General features: G+C 41.9%; 1 protein-coding gene across 5 annotated transcripts in view; it reads right to left on the minus strand.

The window, feature by feature from the left end:
• The window catches only part of LARGE1 (LARGE xylosyl- and glucuronyltransferase 1), a 653148-nt gene that overhangs the window by 303931 nt on the left and 326709 nt on the right, over positions 1-22508 (minus strand). The window lies entirely within an intron of this gene.

Here is a 22508-nt window from a genome sequence, read left to right on the forward strand (position 1 = left end):
GGGGGAAGCAGACACAAGGCTACCTATTGCTCTGTCAGCGTGAAAATGGGATGATGTACAGGAAAATACCCAGCAGAGGATCTGACAGAACCGAGCTGCTGGCTCATTCTGCATCAAGAAGGAAGAAATATTTCATTATGTGACAGGTGGAATAAAGGCCTGATCACAGTGAGTGAGCTCGAGATGCTAGTCCTTTACCACATGTCATCAGCTGTGATTTTCTCTCCTTCTTTATAATGGCTGGTTTTGGAGGGTGGGACTTACATATATATACAGTGTAAAGGCAACACACACACTCTGGAACACAATGTACAGTAAGTAATAGCAGCACATTAATAACAGGGGATGAGAAAGGGGAGTTTCAGCAGTGCTATTATGCCTCTGAATAAGATGTTGATCATTGCTTGCTATTTTCTCTTCAAACATGTTATTTAGCCAGTAGTGAGCAGATTTAAAACCCACTGGGGTTCTTGAATTGCGCCTGGCTAAGTGGTTAAATCCAATGAAAATATTCTAGTTAGATGGGTTTTTAGCCAAGGGAGTTGACTATACAAAAGGATACATAACCGGTCAGTTTGTAAGACGTCCATCTTTCAAAAATGGTAATAGGAACAATGATGATGGTAATAGTAATAATAAGGATGCGTGTGCAGCATTTTCTCATTTACAATGAATTTTTCCATCTATCATTTCATTGGATGCTTGAAATAAGTCTGTGAATTAAGCAAGTCAGGGATTCATATCTCTATTTTACATGTAGGAAACTGAGACTTAAACACATCATTGTCTCAAATTGCACAGGTAGTAAGTGGGAGAGTTAAAATTTGCCCCTTCTGACCTTCAGGAAAATCACTGTTAAAATGTCGAGGGCCTTCTAACACCAGCACCTAATGCTGGAACTTTATCATGGGAAACAGATGGAATTAAGAGACTGTGAAGTATCATCTATTATTCTCGGCAAGAAAATTCACATTTTGATACCTTTGTGCACCTTTTCCTAAAATCAGCTTGGTGAAATGGTACAATCAAGGATGAAAACTTGAAATGTTTCCAAGTTTCCTATCCAAAGTTAGCTTTGTTTAGAAATAAAGTTATTTTGTTTACATGGCTTGTTTTCCATGCTTCAGTTAGAAGACAGGGAGAATCTGGCGGGGCACAGTGGCTCACACCTGTAATCCCAGGACTTTGGGAGGCCGAGGCAGGCAGATTATGAGGTCAAGAGTTCGAGACCAGCCTGACCAGTATGGTGAAACCCCATCTCTACTAAAAATACAAAAATTAGCCGGGTGTGGTAGCACGTGCCTGTAGTCCCAGCTACTCAGGAGGCTGAGGCAGGAGAGTTGCTTGAACCCGGGAGGCAGAGGTTGCAGTGAGCCGAGATTATGCCACTGCAGTCCAGCCTGGGTGACAGAGTAAGACTCTGTCTCAAAAAAAAAAAAAGAATTTGACCCATCAGTGTCCCAAATGAGGAAAGAGAATAACGAATGGACATCACCATGGGTTACCAGGTGATGGCAACATCTTAATGCTTCACATGGTTGGGAATAAAACGACACAAATCCATTGAACTGGCCTCTGGCTTGAGTGCTTCCATTTTCTATCCCATCACCTTCACAGTCAGCACCTGCCTAGACCGTGAAGTCACCCCAATTGTGTCAGTTTCTAATATGAAGGGCAATTTTGCCCCCAAGGGACACTTGGCAATACTTGGAGACACTTTTGGTTGTCATGACTTGGGCATTGGGGTGCTACTGGATCTGGGGGGCAGAGGCAAGGCACGCCACTCAATATCCTCAGACAGGACGGCCCCCACAACAAAAAAACTATCTGACCCAGAACATCATGAGTGCTAAGGTCGAGGCACCTTGCTGAAAAGTACCAGCTGAAACTCAGAACAAAATGGATGTGGATGCAGAGTCTTTGTCCTGGTACATGAGAGTACACATTTTGTCCAAGTTTTGACCTAATGGAAAATACTTCATTATCTGGAGGTAAGAAAGACCTTGAAAGAGGAAAAAAGATGAGTTTGAAGTCCTCAGAATCCTTACTTAAAGAAAGAAAAGTGACAACTCTTTAACTCCTACATATAAGAGAATTGAATGAGACTTACACATGAGAGAATATAAAGTTTAGATAAGCTAGATTGTCCAATGACTGACTCAGGGACATCTCTCTTGGCTGGAGGCAATGAACTAGCCATTGGCTGCCATTCTCTTAACAAGAGGGATTACGCCTTTCCACCCTACCTAGGCACTTGTCCACCCAGCAGGTATGCCTCATCCTAAACCCAACTTCACACTGAACCAAGGTCTCCAAGCTCCAGGTGCTGGACAGCTGATGTTACCTGGCATTCCCCTAAATACTTCCACCAAAGTTCAGACTCTCAGCATCTGAGCCCCAAATGGTAACTTCACTAGGTCAAGAGCACCCTCATGCTTGTCTTGTACAACAAGAAGAGGAGAGTGAATTCCTTCTGCTAGATAGTAGCTCCAAGCTGTACCTGGCTCTGCTTTCAACCAGGAATACCTCACTGCAGGACGCTGAAAGAATGGGCATTTGTGCCCCCTGCTGATACTGTACTATGTCATTGTTCAGGGGAAACAAACCATATTAAGTATGAGCACGTGTCTACCTTGGACAGCTCTGGTCACATATATTATAGCCTGTCTAGATGACAAACAGGACTTCTGTTCTTCCTGCTAAAGCTCAATCCTTCCTCAATTTTCTCCATCTTCCTACCACCATGTACCCACCAGCTTGTTCCAGAATTCTAGGAGCTAGACACGATCCCTCTCCCCCACATCCCAGATCTACCTTTCTGTCACAGCCACCATGTCAAACCCTCCCTGTCAAGTCAGCTGTAAAAATGAATCTGCCTCTCAAGGCAGTCACCTCCACAGGATGAAGGCAGTGCATGGAAGTACTTTTCCACCAAAACACCTGCTTTTTGAGAATCATCACAGGGCAAAACACTAAGTCTGGAGAAAACAAATCAATTTTATCTCTTGATTTTCTACTCATCCACCAAGAAGATTCCTACCCTCAGGATCCATACTGTCACCAGGTCACTGGACTTGAAAACCTTTAAGGTCAGGGTTTTGGACTTAGTAGCAATCAGTGCTTCACAAGGTATACAGCAGGCAGCCTGTTGCAAGTTACCTGATAAATAAGAAAATGAGAACCTCGGAAGGAAATTTAACAATGCCTATGTCATTCAGCTCTATCTTCTGCCCCTGAACCCACTGAATGGGTCAGGGACATTGACTTTAAAATGGATTCTGCACACTGTAAAATGAAAGTTCAATTTTCCAAATATGAGGACAGTTGGGTCCCCACCTATCCAGTACAAACTGTGCTTCCCTCGCCTTGTTTACCCCTTCAGTAAAGAACTGGAGTACACATATATCTCCCCCATAAGAACACCCTTTGTGATAGATATTTACTATTTTTACCTGGGAAACTCCTTTAGAACTTTCCAAGACACATACATAGGCATTCCATTTATTTGCTTTCTTTTAATCGAAATGTGGACATACTGACTATACTGATACTGAAACCTCAGAGATAAAAATTGGCCCAACTTTCCCCGCTATGGGCATCCTGACCAGTCCTGGATGTTAGTTTTAGAGATCTGGTTTACTAGTTTCCTCAATTATCAAAAAGGTATGCCCTTTATAAGCGAAAAAGGGAAGGAAGTGTTAGGCAGAGAAAAGAAATGCATTTCTTTCTTTTCTAATAGAAAAAGTTTAATGATAAGAGTATTAACTTTTATAGCTAAGCTGAGCAGATAATAAGCAGGCAAAGGAGTTTTGCTTGGGAAAAGGTATTCTCTTCTTTGGGCAATGAAAGCCTGTCATTAACTCAAAGAGCAAGATAAAATGCTCTTACGCCTCCTCTTCACCACCTCCTCAAAGCTTCTGTGTTCTTGATAATGATGTATCTAGCATGGGGAACACCATACTTCCGCTCCAGTCCTGGAAATCACAGTGGCCCCCAAGGCTCGGCTCAGGGTCCCCCTTCCTCTGTGAAGTCATTCCTGACTATCCAGCTGGTAACTTATTTGCATTACACTCTTCCCTATTTCATTCGTTTTCACTAAATTCTTGGAGAAGACATGAGCTTTTCCTCACCTGAATTCTGGAACAGTGTGCATTCGGCAAATCCTTATCCACTGACTGATTTGTATCAAGGTACAGACCTGAGTTGCTTCCTTCTAATCAGATGAGAATTCAGCTACCTATTAAATAGAGTTAGCATCAGGTTTTCCAAGCCAGCTGGTTTCCCTGCGCTACGGAAAAAAATGAAAACTCAGCTGGCAGTCCATCCATCTGAATCTTGAAGGAAGTGGGACCTTCCCCACGTACGTACTAGGTGTCTCGGAAAATCCTAACGTGATCCAACCCAAACTCCAAACTGGCTTAAAAGTCACAGATGAAAAAGAGAAAGTAGACTGAGCGTGTTGGCTCACGCCTGTAATCCCAGCTCTTTGGGAGGCCGAGGCTGGCGGACCACTTGAGGTCGGGAGTTTGAGACCAGCCTGGCCAACATGGTGAAACCCTGTTTCTACTAACAATACAAAAATTAGCCAGGCGTCACGATGTGTGCCTGTAATCCCAGCTACTCCAGAGGCTGAGGCACGAGAATTGCTTGAATCTGGGAGGTGGAGCTTGCAGTGAGCTGAGATCACACCACTGCACTCCAGCCTGGGCGACACAGCAAGACTCCATCTCAAGGAAAAAGCAAACAACAAACAAACAACAACAAAACAATAACAACAAAAAACCACAGAAAAAGGAGTGTGAGAGGAGAAACTCACTTATATATATTAATTAATCCTGCTCCTAAGATAAGCATTTTCTTCTCACAACAAACCTACAAAGGAAACGGGAGAGATTCTTTTGGTTGCCTATCCAGAGAGCTACACTTCAGATTCCCTACTGAGAAGGTGGAGAACACACAGACACACACACTGAGACACACATAAAAACACACAGGCAAAGACACAAAGAATAATCACTTTCTCAGTCTTCCCTGAAGACAGGTCACGGGCGTGAGACACCAACTTGGCCAATGTACCTGAAGCAAAGTCTCCTAGGAAATCTGGGGGAGAAGATTCCCTCTCTGGTAATGAGAGAGAGAGTGCATATGAGCACAAGGCTGCCTTCCTTCTTCCTATCTCCAGTCCTGTAAACAGCAGACTTCTGGATTTATTCTCACCCCTCGACCACGACAAGCCCATGAAAATCCCCACAATCACAACCACTACCCTTGGAACTGCCAATCTATGGGCTTCTTGATATTTGAGACAAAACTAGCACACTGTTTAAGACACTTTACTCAGGTTACACACAAGATCACAACATAAAAGACCAGGAAACTGACCACATAGGTAATAATGGGAGGAAACACTGTAGATGCACAAAAGGATGTAAAGTGAGTCTTTCGTGACCTCTCCCCATTAGGTTCCTTCACGCTCACCATGCCCAGATAGTTTTTGTATTTTTAGTAGAGATGGGGTTTCACCATGTTGGCCAGGCTGGTCTCCAACTCTCGACCTCAAATGATCCACCCACCTCGGCCTCCCAAAGTGCTGGGATTACAGGCATGAGGCCCTGCACCCGGCCCACTCTCTCTTCTTCATCTGTGACTTCTAAGTTAGTCTGTTTGGAGTTTGGGTTGGATCACGTTAGGATTTTCTGAGTCACCTAGTAAGTACGTGGGGAAGGCCCCAGTTCCTTCAGGATTAAGATGGATGGACTGCCAGTTGAGTTTTCATTTTTTTTTAAGTAGCACAGGGAAACCAGCTGGCTTGGAAAACCTGATGTTACTCTTCACGTGTTCCCAAAAGACACCTCCAAAATGATCTAAGTAAAAAGGGTGGGCGCTCGAATGCGCACAAAGCCTCTATAAGTTTGTGGGTGCTCTTCTACCTGGATTATCCCTTGCAAGCCCTTCTTACAGAAACAATGACACCCATGACAGTCACAAGTCATAATGCAGGTGAGCTGAACTCCGTGGTATGCTGTGCCCTTATACCTGTGAATATGCCATGCTGCCCCCAAACAGGGAGAACAACAAGGTTTCTATTCTTATTATCTATATATTTGAAGTCATTACCTTCTCTTTCCTTTTTTTTTTTTTTTTTTTTTGAGACGGAGTCTTGCTCTGTCACCCAGGCTGGAGTACAATGGCGCGATCTCAGCTCACTGCAAGCTCCGCCTCCTGGGTTCACGCCATTCTCCTGGCTCGGCCTCCCGAGTAGCTGGGACTACAGGTGCCCGCCACCACGCCCGGCTACATTTTTTGTATTTTTAGTAGAGGCGGGGTTTCACCGTGTGAGCCAGGGTGGTCTCGATCTCTTGACCTCATGATCTGCCTGCCTCGGCCTCCCGAAGTGCTGGGATTACAGGCGTGAGCCACCGCACCCGGCCCTTCTCTTTCCTTCTCTCCCTCTGTTCCTTGCAAAGTCGAGAGAAAAATATATTTTTAAAAACTGCTACTACAGAAATTTTGCAAAATGCAATGAAAACAAGAAAACTAGAATACCGGTACCCAGAGGTAACACTGAACACTGCCATATGATCTGCCTTTGTAAATAATTACATAACTATACAGACATTTTTAAACTTTGAAGGGAACTAGTTTTGTGTCTTTGCTTAATATTACATCATGAGTATTTCCCTTTCCATTTATTCAAGTGACATTCAACCTTGCTATGAAATCAATAAAAGGTTATTTAAAAATGGTTTGGAAAAGCTTCAACTATCTTATTGCAACGATGTACCATAATTTGTCTACTCTTTCACGAATGTTGGGATTTAGGTTGTGTCTAAGGTTTACTGCTGCAAAGAAACAATACCGTGATGAAAATCCTTTGATTCCACCTTTATTTCCTTGGAGCAAAGAATTTCTGCATCACAGAATCTGTATATAATTTTTAAGAATCTTGATATTGCCAAAATATCACAAAAAGGGTATTCTGATGTTGACTTACAATAGACAATTTAAGGAGGGTTGGCCCTCATGGATACTTGCCATTAATAAGTAATATAAATTTTTAAAGACTCCTATACAGATATAAAATCCTTTGTCTGTAAGATTTTTTTACAGATTTTCCTCTTTCTTTGAATATATATTTTTACCATTTGCATTTTTTCACGAGTTCCCTTATTCTTATCCTTTACCCATTTTTCTGTGGGTCTGTATTTCCTATTTATCTGTAACAGCTCTTTATGTATTACATGCTATATCTGTTTCAACTACAATTTTTCCAATTTATCACTTGTCCTCTAATTTTGTTTCAGTTTATTCAGAATTTTTCCCTTAATTTTTTCCATTGTAATTAATCAAATCTACTGGAGTTTTCCTTCAAGATGTTTTTTTTTTTTTTTTTCATTTTCCTTGGGCACACAGAAACCTTCCTCACTCTTAGACCAACATTTCCATATGTTTCTTCTAGTTTTGTTTAATGTTATCTGTTTTAAAATTCAAGCCTTTAATCAATACAAAATTTATTTTTTTAATCTGGTAATATCTTATTAGATCATTTTCCAAATCCTCAATCACATTAATGCCTTTTGTTGCATAAATCTATTCATTCTCTACAGGTTGGAAATTCCTCCTTGAGCAAGGGACCATGGATACCCAGAACTTAAGTTATCAGCCTTCTCTTTTTATGTTCACAGCAGATAAAATAACGGTACTGGGATTCCTCTGTGCTAAATCAAACAGCCTCAAAATTCTTACCAAGACTTCGTCATTCAAACACCTGGTTAGAGTCAATTATGAGCAAGCACATGCTAAGAATTGGGAAGCAGAAGTAAGAGCAGAGGGGTCCATCCACGTAGGCTCCACACTGCAGTGGGCAAGTGAGACAAACATCCACCAATACCCATGCATCAAAGGTATTTAACAAATAAGTACCCGAGGATCAATGTCATAGAGAATGAAGTAACAGGTGGAAAGATGACCTTTAGCAAGGGAACCCAAATCTGAACAGAATGCCGGGCCCAGAACACTTTCCTTGAGATGATAACTGAGCTCTAGAAGAAAGATGAGGAGGGCAGATTCCTATTTCAGGTAACACAGTGAACTAGATAACCTCAAAACCCTCACAGTAAAAACATTTTGAAAAGTTAACAAGTAACATATATGTGTGTGTGTGTGTTTGTGTGTTTGTGTATGTGTGTGAGTGCGTGCATAAAACTTGAGTTGGCATCAAAGCAAAACTACAAAAATTAAAAGCAAGTCCAAGTTGGAAAATTAGAATATAAGTAATTTCTGAAACTCAGTATTGCTTTGAGGGGAACGGCTCTTGAACTTCTGCTTAGGAGATGAGGCCAATGGCCTGGCTTAAGGGGGAGTCAGAGAGAGAACCTTTGCCTAAAGTTAGGACCCCACATCCTACACTCTTAGCATAAAGGTGATTTAGAAACAAACTCCCCCACACAGAAGGGAGGAACAGAAAACACACAGATTTTTATCTGGATGACTACTAAAGTCGGGGTAGGAGGCCTTCCCTGAGAATTAGCACCCTCAAGACGGATCACAGAGTGGTGTGTTGTCTGGACTCAAGCTACCTGGTATCTGACAGACCTCAAATGCAGAATTTAATTCAAAGTGATTAGGACTGCCATTGCCTCAGGTGACTGGCCGCAATAAATGCAAAGCTTCTTTCTGGCAAACACAACATTACACCTCAGGCTTTCATAAATCTGCATGGAATTTCACAGAGAGTTCAACTGCAGTAAGTAAGGAGGAAAGGCTAGGGCCCAGGGCTAGGCGGAAGGGCTCAGTTCTTGTTTCCACCACTCCACAGCTAGAAGTCTTGGTCTAGCTGCCTCTACTCTCAGGTTCCTCCTCTGTAAAAGGTTGTATCACAGCACTAATTTCAAGGGTCTGTCATGAGATTTCAATGAGCTAATCAACACTAAATGTTCAGTACTATGTCTGACACATGATAAGTGACAAGTAAATGTTGGCTATTGTTGATTTTGATTACCATTTTTCAAATTTATATTGTTGTGTACCATCTTATTCATTGTTTTGCTTATTAATATTTCCTCCATTGTTTTATTAAATTTACCAGAGGTTTGCCATCTTCTTATATATGGAAATTAATTAAAATAATATTTTAATTAATCAAAATATTTGTTTAGTTTAACAAATATTAGAAAATATTTGTTTTCTGTTTATTATTTTCTTACTTCACAGACTTCTGCTGTGAACTCCACTTCCCTTCTGCTTTCCTTAGGGACACACCATTGTTCCTATTTCAATTAACGCATGAAATGTAAGATTCATTTATCATTATCTTTGTTTTTGAATAATGAAAGAAGTAGAGGCTATTAAAATATCTCCAGTGACAGCTTTGGGCACATTCCATAAACTTTACTGTGAAATGTTCCTCTTCTGCTGATACCAAAACAGGCTATAATTTTAGTTTTTATTTCCTTTTGGATTAAATAGCATTTAGGAAAATTCCTCACCCTCCTCTAGTTTCCAAGTAGTTTGAATTTCCCATTTAAAAGTTTGTTTCTGATATGTAGTTCTGCTGCACTGTGGTCAAGAGTAGGGCCTGTGTAATTTTTATGGTTTGGAATTTAATGAGGTTTCTTGTGCCATAGTATCTATCATTTGTGTAATTTTTTTGATAAACACTTAACTCATTTTCATTCCACAAGATAGGCAGTTCGGTAACTATTGATATTATGGTTTAAAAATCATTTCTGTCATTAACAAGATGATTCATCTTACTTTTCTGTGGCCGAGGCTCTCCCACCATATATTTCTATCAATTTTTGCTTTTTGTGTATCTGGAAGTTTTCTACTTGGAAAATAACTTGGCTATTACATCCTCTAACAGGTATTAAGTGTATCAATTTAAAATTATTAGTTTTATCTAATTAAATATATTTTATTGTATTTGAGTTAGTCTAAAATTAACATACACCATATTGCTATTTAACCAAGAATTAAAGTTGCTTGCCAGTAATGGAAGAGTTTAAAGTATTTACATTTATTAAAATAATTGATGCTTGATTTTACTTCTGTAATCGTATTTTTATGCATTCTTTTTTAGCTTTGAGAAAAACATTTTACGTTGTCACAATTCACCTCTTTTAAATGGACAATTCAATTTAATAAATGTATACAGTTTGCAACAACTACCACGGCAATCACTTTATAAAACAATTCGATCACCCTCAGAAATTCCCTAGTGCCCCTTTCTGGGTAATCCCCACCACACCACCCTCTGGTTCCTATTAACTTTGTCTTGCTTTCAAGAATGTCACATAAATGGAATCATTTACCATGTAGTCTTTTGGTCTGGCTTTCTTTCACTTAGCATCAAACCTTTTCACTGGTATTGCTGTATGTGCCATCATTTCATTCCTTTTCATTGCTGAGATATACCACAGCTGTTTACAATTCTTCAGCTGACAGACAGTGAAGTCCATGAATAAAGCTGCCATGAATATCCATGTATAAGTTTTCCAGTGGACATAGGTTTTATTTCTCTTGGTTGAACACCTAGGAGAGGAACCTCTAGGTCATATTGTGAGTATATGTTTAACTTTTCAAAAAGCTGCCAAGGCTGGGTGTGGTGGCTCATGCCTGTAATCCCAGTACTTACATAAGAGGAACATTTCACAGTAAAGTTTACGGAGGGCTGAGGCTGAGGTTCCCTCCCCTCCCCTCCCTTCCTATAGTGACTTGAAGTCACTATAACTTTCTTTGTTTTCCTCTGTAAGTTCTACAGATTTAGCTCCTATATTTAGGTGTTAAGATTCATTTCAAGTTAATTTTTGTATGTGGTATGAAGTGAGGAGCAAGATTTATTTTTTCCCATGTGGCTATCTAATAGTTTATTATTTATTTCTTTTTATTATGTTTTTCTGTCTCATCTTCTTTGCTTCTTACCTATTTTACTTAGGCTTTATTTCATTGGAAATAATCATCACTAATCAGGTAGATCTAATTCTACTTATTTCATCAGAGGTCACGTCTGAGCTTTGCAGAAATATTTTACCCTTTTTCCCAGGATGATCAAAGTGAAGAGTTAAAAGATACCACCTAAGTTACCCCAGAAAATCCCTTATATTTAACAGCTTTTAAACCCAACTCATACTCTCCAGTGTGTTTTAAAAATGGCTGCGATCAGCTTATTATTTGCGTATGTTCTGAGGGCAAATATTTTTTGGCATTTGCAATCAGCCTTGCAACTGACTTAAAACAATTATTTCCAGATCACTCTATGTGTAACTCAGTACACACTGTCTGCCCTTTATGACAATATCTTTTCATTCCTGAATATTCATTTTGATCACTTTTTGGGGGTGGCTTGCAAATAAGCTATAGTTTCTTCAAGAACAATACACTTGTGTATATATATTTTTTCTGTTTGTAAAAAATTTTTAAATCTATTTATTTAGAGACCAGGTTATAAGACTGGCTAATTTGTATATTTTCTTGGTAGAGACGGAGTTTCGCCATGTTGCTCAGGTGGGTCTCGAACTCCTGGGCTCAAGCGATCCACCCACTTCAGCCTCCCAAAGTGCTGGGATTACAGGCGTGAGCCACTGCACCTTGCGTTTTGGTGTATATTTTCTGAGTTCCTGCACAGCCTATCATTTTTTTTCTGTTGCCTTATAACATGAGAGAACTTGGTTGGTATTCTTGGATCTCTGTCTATTTTGCTCAAAACTCTACAGACATTTTATCTGGACACCTACTCTTACAGTGCAAAAGCTGAGGTGGGATTTTTATTCTTCCAAGATAATAAGCTTGTCTCCACCCTCTGCCCTGGTATTACCATGTAGTGTGAGAAACCAAGCTCCATACCTTGTCCACAGACATCAACAACCATACGTGTTACTGAGCACTTAAAATATGCGTGCCCAAAGTGAGATGTTCAAAATATATACCAGTTTTCAAAGACTTAATATTTACAATCTGTAAAATATCTCAGGAATTCTTAAAATACTGATCACAGGTTGAAATGATACTATTTTGGATAAATAGTATTAAATAAGATCATTAAAATGTATTGCAGTGGTTCTATTTTGCTTTTCAAAGTGTGACTACTGGAAAATTTAAAATCACACAGATGACTTGCCATTTTATTTCCACTGGACAGTGCTGCTCAAGAGTCAGAATTTATGTTTTGGTTCTACAATGCATTTGCTGAGTAATCTGAACAAGTCTCTTTCCTAAGCTTCAGTTTCCTCGCCAGGAAATAGTAGGGATAAAAGAAGATTATGCAGGTTAAGCATATTAGGCTGGCACATAATCAACTCTTATTAATGAGAATTATTATTCTTAAAAGAAGGATTTTGTTTTAATCCTTGCAATTCAAATAATTTTCTAGGGTGTACGCTAACGTGGGCAACTAATCACTGATTTTACCTGGATTGTAGAGGCTCCTTTAGATCTGCATGTATACAATTCTTTTCGGTGCCTGACAATTTTCCTTGAGTTCCATCATCCTAGGGATGAAGCAGCCAGCACCCTGGCTCTTGCAGTATCTGGAGTCCATAGTTTTCATTAACTTTTTCCAACAACACCTCAGCCACTCAATCCGAGGCTAACATGCCAAAAAAAAAACCCCAAAAAAGGGCCTCATAAAAATACCAAATCTCTAACATCTCACTCCTCAAATCTAGCCTTTTATCCTTTCATAACATTTGGACAAAGACTCTGTGCTCAGTGCAAAAATTTCCTAACTTCATCAGAATTTCCAGTTTACCTTGCCCATCGCTTTCTCATTATTTGTCAGACACCTCTGGTCTGTCTTTCTTTTTTTGATCCAAACTCCGTCATTATAACCACACCCTTGAATCAATGAAGTTTTTTGTTTTTGTTTTTTAGATGGAGTTTTGCTCTTGTCGCCCAGCCTGGAGTGCAATTGCGCAATCTCAGCTCACTGCAACCTCCGCCTGCTGGGTTCAAACAATTTTCCTGCCTCGGCCTCCTGTGTAGCTGGGATTACAGGCACCCACCACCACGCCCGGCTAATTTTTGCATTTTTAGGAGAAAGAGTTTCACCATGTTGGCCTGGCTGGTCTTGAACTCCTGACCGTAGGTGGTCTGCCCGCCTCAGCCTCCCAAAGTGCTGGTATTACAGGCATGAGCCACCAGGCCCGGTTGAAGTCGCTTTTTTTTTTTTTCTTTTTCTTTTTTTTTGAGACGGAGTCTTGCTCTGTCGCCCAGGCTGGAGTGCAGTGGCCGGATCTCAGCTCACTGCAAGCTCCGCCTCCCGGGTTGACGCCATTCTCCTGCCTCAGCCTCCCGAGTAGCTGGGACTACAGGCGCCCGCCACCGCGCCCGGCTAGTTTTTTGTATTTTTTTAGTAGAGACGGGGTTTCATCGTGTTAGCCAGGATGGTCTCGATCTCCTGACCTCATGATCCGCCCGTCTCGGCCTCCCAAAGTGCTGGGCCCCTGAAGTTGCTTTTTAACTCAAGTTTCTGGTAGGTAAGATTTGTGGTGCATGAGAATAGCACAGCAGGGAAGGCTCACAAGAACGAGATTCTGGCATCTGCTCCATCCAAATGCTGCTCTCCTTAGCAGCATTTGGTTAATGGTTTTGGCAAATTCCTTAGAAATAAAACATAATAAAACACATGTCTTCTCTGTAGCATGGAGTTCTTGGGAGGAACCACAATGAAAGTAGGTAGGTATATGAAAGCATTTCTCTCTAACACATGTCTTCTCTGTAGCATGGAGTTCTTGGGAGGAACCACAATGAAAGTAGGTAGGTATATGAAAGCATTTCTCTCTTTTTTTTAAATTTTAAATTTTATTTTTTGTGGGTACATAGCAGGTGTACATATTTATGGGGTACAAGACATGTTTTGGTACAGATAAAGTATTTCCTTATCAAGTGAATGAAGTATGAACAAGAAGACCACAATAAATAAGAATGAGAAGGAAACAACACTCAGGATGAGAAAAAAGGTGAGTTGGGACACTTCACTGCTTTTAAATGAGTTTAAGACTCTGAGCTCAGACCAATCGTAGCTCTAGGTGGGGCATGTCACATATGCGGATCTAGACCAAGTGCTGTGATCTGCAGAACCACGGAGAATGTCTCTATCTATGGGATGGAGACACAATGGGGAGCACATTTAAGCAAGTCAGCAATCTGGAAGAAGTTTATTCCGCAAGCTGATGAGAAGACATGTTTAAGGGTCAACTGCCAACTAGGCTCCATGCACTGTCATTTCGGGGACAGCTGAAGAAATGGAGTAGTGATTACTGAGAAGAGAGGACTCAGTAAATGTGTCAGGTCTTCAAACAACTGGTTGATCCACACTGTGTAGCTCAACACATAGAAGCCAGGCATTTGTTGGAGGCCAGGATTGGCCAGATTTTGTCCAAAGGCTGGGCATGAACATAAATGTTACAGACCTTGCCCTCTAGGTTCCCTCTGTCTAGTAGAGAAGGCAGATGAGGGAACAGACAAATGGTACACAGGCTTGCACTTGAGCTTCATTAATGCTCAGGTGGACCAATGAGGAGAATAAAAAAGATGAAGACTCTGGTAAAGCCTAAGGCGAATGTTTCTAATAGAGTTTCCAAATATGGAACAGGGTCCTTTGGGAGGTAATGATCTCTTATCTCTGGAAGTATTCAAAAGCAGAAGATTAATGACCAATTCTATAGAATATTATAGAAGAAAGTGGAAGGTTATGCTAGATGACTGCCAAGTTTCTTTCTAATTAAGATTCTATGCTTCTCAAAAGGGGACAAGACCCATTCATTAGAAGACTGTTAAATAAAGAAAATCTGCCTGTGTAAAAGTGAATTGAACAAATGACACAAAAAGATTATTTTCTAATGCAGATTAGAGTTTGCGTTCATTGTCTAAAATTTTCCATGTCCAGTATTTCACAGTCAAACATCAGTCTTATAAATACACAAAGGTATGCTTTCAAGTGCTTTACGTTTTTCCATGTCCATTCTGTGATCTTGCCCTCATTGTGTGAGAGAGAAAAGCCCATGACAGAGGCCAGAAGTACACTGCTGACCTTACAGAACCAGGCTTCACATTCAGAAACCACACAGATAATCCAAGAACCAATAAAACAATAAAGAAAATGGGAAAGTGGTAATTTTTCCAGACCTGCACATAATATTTAACCTCTGTCACCCTGCCGAATAACACAGGACCACAAAGGAAAGAAGGAACAAGAGCATCAATCCATCAACTATTCTAGAAAAATAAGCCATAATGTAGACCCTCTGATGAGAGGTCGGCAGTCATTGTTGGAGGAGAAGAGGAAGGGTTGACATGGTGGGCTTAGAAAAGATTTAAGAAGTTAATTACAGTCATCTTTAAATATATGAAAGGCAGCCACATTAGGAACAAAAAGAAGAAAGCAGGATTTGTTGAGTGCCTATTATGTGCCAAGCATTGCTTTCCATTACAAGTCCTCATTTAACTGCATTTAATCTTCACCAGTAAAGAAGAGCCAGAAATAACCATTTTGATAGGCTATTTATTCACCTCTGTCCATTGCTCTGGGTATTAACACATTATTAGTCATCTGGGGGATTCGGAAGGCCACACACACCTTACTGCATTTCTCATGTTTCTACAGGGCATCCCAGAGCAGATAATGCCCTTCCATGAGACATATCTACATCTTCTGTCTTTCCTCTGCAGGCCCAGCTTCACTGGAACTGCTCCAGCCTCATGAGAGCATTTGGTCACAGCACCTGAAGTTCAACCATTGTTAAGTGTGGTCCCCATTGAACTATAAACCAGGCTCAGCAGCCAGAAAACCCAGATCCCATTCTGGGAAAACATATATGTTAGAAAGAAACATATGTGATATCTTGTTGGGCAATTCAGTTGCCCTTCTTTGCCCAATTCATCAAAAACAACAACAACAACAACAAACTGTAAGTATTAAGCCTCCTTCCCATGCTAGAATCCTATGATTTCATGTTCTCTTCAGTCTCTCCCAGAAGAAAATGTCCAGTATTCAGGAAGCATAGCTTCCCAGGAAACAGACAGGGTAGGCAGCAGCTTACCCACCCCCTACTTGCGAGGAACAATGAGTCTGCCTCCTAAAGGATGGCAGGGGGCTGAAAGATGAGTTATCTAAAGACAACCTCTGTCATCCTCCATAGAGACCAGCACAAAGGCAATTAAGGATGAGTAGGAGGCCAATTTTTAGAGTTCCACCATCAATATTTTCTGCAACCACAGTCCTGAATCTCACTTCATCATCTTTCTGATGTTGGTAACAAGCGGGCATCGGGGCTAAGAGAAAAGGAGATAAATTAGGGTTCCCAGCTGGACAGGTGAATCATGAAACAGCCACTGCCCTGCCGCTTCCCTTCCTGAGCTCGGGATCATGCGCACCCCAGTGATGGCATGGGGGTGACTTTCTGGGCCAGCTGGGGCAAGATCAAAGGCTGGTAGACATGTAGGGCCTTGTCTGAAAACTGGCAAGAAATGTTTTCCTGATTTAAAGCCAACTGTCTAGAGTGATGACTGTTAGTTTAGAATAGGATCCTTGGATGGAAGTGACAGGGCCATCCCTATTCTCAGCAGCATCCTTAGAAGGGCTCCCTTTTATCCCCTACAGGAAGTACCATTCCCAGCAGGCCTTCCACGCAGGGGCCATGCTTAATGTACTGGTTCTTTAGTAACAGCCAGAGAAGGAACCCCCCTCGCAAAAGCTCAGAGAGTCCTTGTCTAGACACAATGACAGTAACTGAACTGAAATAAGCCACAGAGAGGGAAATAGGACGTAGGATAAAGGGCACAGATTCTGGAGTCAGACAGTTCTGGATATTCACCCTGGCTCTGCCATGTACCAGCTACGTGATTTGGAGTTAGTTAACTCCCCTATGTCTTGGTTCCTTTGTATGTACAGTGGGAATAATAACAGGACCTAGTCCATAGAGGTGTTGTGAGAAACAGACCATGAGAGAACCATGTAAAACATGAGAAATGAAGTAAATGATTCTTTTTTATTATTATTATACTTAAAGTTCTGGGATACATGTGCAGAACATACAGTTTTGTTATACGGGGATACACGTGCTATGGTGGTTTGCTGCACCCGTCAACACATCATCTACATTAGGGACTTCTCCTAATGCTATCCCTCCCCCAACCCCAACCCTCTGACAGGCCCGGTGTGTGATGTTCCCCTCACTGTGTCCATGTGTTCTCATTGTTCAACTCCCTTACGAGTGAGAACATGCGGTGTTTGGTTTTCTGTTCCTGTGTAGTTTACTGAGAATGATGGTTTCCAGCTTCATCCATGTCCCTGCAAAGGACACGAACTTATCCTTTTTAAAGGCTGCATAGTATTCCATGGTATATATGTGTCACATTTTCTTTACCCAGTCTATCATTGATGGGCATGTGGGTCAGTTTCAAGTCTTTGCTATTGTGAACAGTGCCGCAATAAACATACATGTGCATGTATCTTTACAGTAGGATGATTTAAAATCCTTTGGGTATATACCCAGTAATGGGATTGCTGAGTTAAATGGTAGTTCTGGTTCTAGATCCTTGAGGAATTACCACACTGTCTCCCACAATGATTAAGTGATTCTTAAGCAATAGATGTTAGATCACAGCCTGTGGGATCCAAAGTCATGGAAAAGAGGAATTCTGAATTCAAGTGCAACTCGATGGTCATAACCAACAGTCATTTCCCAGGGGCTGTGGCCCATGTCTTTCAACTTCCCTTAAGATCTCCGGCACATCCATGCCTACTGAATTATACAATCCTCTATCTCATGTCATTTCATCTGGGAAGGGAAAAGTCGAATATCAGCGTCAGCACTTGTTAGCAGCCTAATCTTCAGCAAATGCTCTTCAACCCCGCACTTGAACTTAAGAATTATCTGTGAGATGGAGGTAATCATACTTCTCTTTCCAACCCCCAGGTTCGTCATGAGAAATGAGTGACAGCACGCACCACTGACAAAAATCTACGCAAAAATAAGTTCTCCTCCTGTAGACAGGAGCTGCATCTTTTGAGTAGAGTTCAGAGGAGAGGCACCTTCAGTCCTGGTAGCCTGTTGGTACCAGGACTTGGAGGCCGGAAACAAATGGGCCATGTAAACATCGGGAAGACCAATGAGCATTTCACAGGCCACCGAGATAGGCAGGCTGAGCCATCACTACTTGCAAATCCCGCCCTAATTGGTCATTACAGAGGGAAGTGCACCGGTCCACTGCGAATTTCCCACAGTTCATTTTTAATCATGCCCGATCCCTCACAAATTTCCTGTTCCCTATTACTTCATTCTCCAGTACTAACAGATTTCATAAGGGGCCCACAGGAGCATTTCTGAGAAATGCCATTTCCAACAGCTGTACCAAGTGATTTCTTGGAGCTATATCGGGGGAGACCGTCACATGTGTCTGCTGAGGGTACCGTCTGACTTGCTTCCTGAACTCAACTACGGACCACAGCACAAGGCCATTTCTCTCCTGTTCTTTCTCCTTCCCTGAGGCCGTCTACTGGATGGTGTTTTAATGTGTTTCCTTCCTAGCATACCTGTCATGGAAAGACACTCACTCACCTGTCCCAGAACTGCTCTTAGGAGGCGAGCTGGTGCAAATGGAGAGGCCTTATCTATGCGACTTCAGGGTGGCTGGTGGGCAAACTCCTAGCTGCCCACACAAGCCTCCAGGACACAAACAGGTATTAGGAATGTGGTGACCCTGGGCTCCACAGTGATAAAGAAACGTGAACTCCTGGGCCTGACAGTGATAGAGAAACTCCTTGCCATTGGTTTTATTATTTTTAGGGATCCAGCTCTAAATTCATTGTGTATCAGTCATTTAATAAACATCTTTACAAGCCAGTCATTTAGCAAGCATCTTTATAAGTTGTAGCACACATCTATAAAACTTCTTTGAAAAATGTTTTAGCAAACATCTTTAAAAGCCTTACACCAGGCATTTGGGATACAAAGGTGGTGAAAAACAGACGTGATCCTGGTTTGGGAGCTTACAGTATAGGAGACAGACAGACATGTATTAGCTCATCACACAAAAGCATGAAATAATACTCTGTGTGTTGAGTTTACCGAAGAAATGTATGTGATTCTAGGAGAACATGTAACAAAGCAACCCCAATGAAATGATAAAGGCAGGGAAAGTTTCCCTGAGTACATGTAACTTTAGCAAAAGAACTTGTTATTCGTTAGCAATGGGGAGGAACAGTTTAATAAATAGGAGAAATCACCTGTTCAAAGGTGCTCTGGTGGGAAAGAAGGAGCAAAGTGAATCTGCAGGACTGGAGAGTAAGGAAGGAAGGACACAAGTGGTGCGAGTACACCTTAGAAAGAGGCAGGAGCCAGAGTCTACAGAGAGATGCGACTCGGTTAAGAACTGTGGCCTCGGCTGGGGGCAGTGGCTCATGCCCATAATCCCAGCACTTTGGGAGACTGAGGTAGGTGGATCACTTGAGGTAGACGGATCACTGGAGGACAGGAGTTCGAGACCAACCTGGCCAACCTGGTGAAACCCTGTCTTTACTAAAAATATAAAAATTAGCTGGGCCCGGTGGTGCGCACCTGTGGTCCCAGCTACTCTACTCAGGAGGCCGAGGCAGGAGAATCGCTTGAACCCAGGAGGTGGAGGTTTCAGTGAGCCGAGATCATGCCACTGCACTCCAGCCTGGGCGACACAGCGAGACTCCATCTGCAAAAAACAAACAAACACACACACACTATGGCCTCTATCTCACAGCAGTAGGAAACCAGGGAAGGTTTTACCCAGAGAAAAAGAGTGGCATGACTGCACTTGTTTTGGAAAGCTGACTTTTGCTAATGAGAGAAAAGATATGGGGGAGGAGAGGTGAGCAGTGGAGGGAGGAGACTAGTCTGAAAAACACTTGCCATTGTGCTGGGGAAAGATCACAAAGCATGGACTAGGTAGGTGCAGTGGGTGGTGGAGCCACACTAGGATGTGATGTGGTTAGACCCGGGGCAAGAGAAAGGGACAAAGATGAGCTCTCAGTTCCATATCAGCAACTAAGCAGATGGCGATGCCACTGCAGAGGGGGTTGTCAGGCTGGTGGAGTAGGCAGATCATGGCTTTGGAGTTGTTGATCTGGGTTATGTATAAACTAATACATAGACAGATGTATTATAATACATCTAATAGATCATGAAGTCAGGTCTGGGTTTTCATCCTGGCTTGGCCATAAATCATATTATTATTATGAAAAAATTACTTTTTATAAATACTTTCATACTCACTGTTGTACTGGATTCTGACAACGCTCTCAGGGGACTCAGGAATGTGAGAGAGATAGGTGGTTAATTGGTAGGGGAATAAAAAGCAGGTGTCAGGAAACTTCAATGAAGTCTTCGATAGTAGAGATCGGGTTAGAGGACAGGACTCTAGAGACAATATTCTTCTGAACGTATCAGATTGTATTTTCTAAATTATCATTTTTTAAGCTATGAAGGATTCATTTCGGATGTATTAAAAAAACAAAAAGCCAGCATGTAAAATAATAGACAGCTGGTCTCCCTGGATTAAAGTAGGCATGACAGAGTCAGAGCATCAGTGTCTCCTCCCCTTCTCCCCTTTCATCCGAGACCTCACGGAAGGGGCTTCCAGGAGGGAATTCCAGTCCACAGTACCTTACTCCTTCCACTTCTTAGCTATTGATGGATTTCACAACAGGCCACACCACCCAAGTGCATTTTAAGTCATTCTGGCCTTAGCTGCAAGCGGAATGAAGCATTTTTAAGAACCTGCCATGTTGTGTACACTGGGCCATCTTATCTCATCCCTTCCTTTGTGGCTCAGTCCCAAGCCATCTGAGAGCTGAGAGAACCAAGGTTCAAAACCAGTTAGAGAATTCTTCAGCAGTAAACCAGGACTTGAAATTAGTTTTTTCCCCAATCACTTTGTATTTTCTTTTCCTTTTTTCCTCTTTTTTTTTTTTTTGGAGAAAAAAAAATGATACATTCATTTAGCCATGATCTTACCACTATGATCATACCACATCATACCGCATACCACTACAATCGTACCCCATGTCAGCTCTCTCACCCAGGCTGGCATACAGTGGTACGATCATAGTTCACTGCAGTCTTGAACTCCTGGGCTCAAGTGAGCTTCCTTTTTCAGCCTCCAGAGTAGCTGGGACTACAAGTGCAGTCATCACATCCAGCTAGCTTTTTGTAGGGGCAGGCATCTCACTACGTTTCCCAGGCTGGTCTGAAACTCCTGGGCTCAAGTGCCTCCAGAGCACCTGCCTCAGCCTCCAGAGCAGCTTCGACTGACTACAGGTGTGTGCCATCATACTTGGATAATTTTTAAAATATTTTGTAGAGGTGGGGGGTCTCACTATATTGCCCCGGCTGGTCTCAAACTCCTGGGCTCAAGTGATCTTCCCGACCGCAGCCTCCTAAAGTGTTGGGATTACAGGTGTGAGCCATTACGCCCAGCCCACTTCGGTGTCTTCCCTGTGCAGGCTCACAGGGGACGTGGCACTGGACTCCGACCGAAAGAAAGGCAAATGGTGAACGCAGTGGCAGAGGCATCCTTCGGAACCAGCTGCCGCTCCTCCTTCCAGGCTGCTTTTCCCCATGGTGTTGGCGCTAAGACCCTGGGAGACAGAGTAGCTTGCTTTCACCTTAATTAGCGCAGCAATTTGCTAAATTTTGTTTTTCCCTTTTTAAGAGTGTTAATCAATTTTAGCTCAGAATAGATTGGAATGGCACGCAAATTACCACGACAATCCCCAAATGCTAAATTCTGAACATCTCCATCAACCTCAGAGCCTGAAATATGTGAAAATCGGAAACTCTGGCCTGCCGGCATGTCAGTGATCTATTAAAAATGTTATGGCTGTAAAATGAAAAGATAATGGTTTTATGAGGTTTGGAACAAGCAATTTGCCAGAGTCAGCTTCATGCTTAGGTGTTAAGTCCTTCCTAAGGTGATCGGAGACAGAGCATCAGTGTATTTCTGCAAAGTTACATGTTCCTCTAATCACAGCAATTTGTTAAATCCACAAGCATTAGCAGGTACCTACTATGCACCAGAAATACAGAAAAGAAGATGTGGCTCCTCTCCTCCTATCCCATTAAGAAGGGTCCAGTAGACAGAGAAGTGAACAAAAAATGTCTTCCTCTTTCCTGTGAAAGTCAGGTGTTTCTTAAGAGGAGTTGGCACCGCAGCTGAGTCCTGAACGATGAACAGGAGTTGTGGCAAGATAGGTGGGAAGGGCATATCAGATGGAAGGAACAGAATAAGCAAAGACTCAAACACAGAAGAGGGGGCAAAGGGAACCAGAGGTGTGCTCTGCTACTTAGAGTTAAAGGAATAGTAAAGGTTTACAGGAATGCCAGTGACAAGACCGGAAGTAGAATCAAGAGCCAGAATATTCAGGACTTCTTAATTGGTCTGTGGGTCTCAACATGATGCAAGCGAAATGGTACTACAAAAAAATTGTAAGGTGATGAGATGACCAAAAAGGTTTCATTTGGTTGAAATCCCTCCAG

This window comes from Rhinopithecus bieti, unplaced genomic scaffold (genome assembly GCF_001698545.2).
Source record: "Rhinopithecus bieti isolate Rb0 unplaced genomic scaffold, ASM169854v2 scaffold_19737, whole genome shotgun sequence".
NCBI lineage: Eukaryota > Metazoa > Chordata > Mammalia > Primates > Cercopithecidae > Rhinopithecus > Rhinopithecus bieti.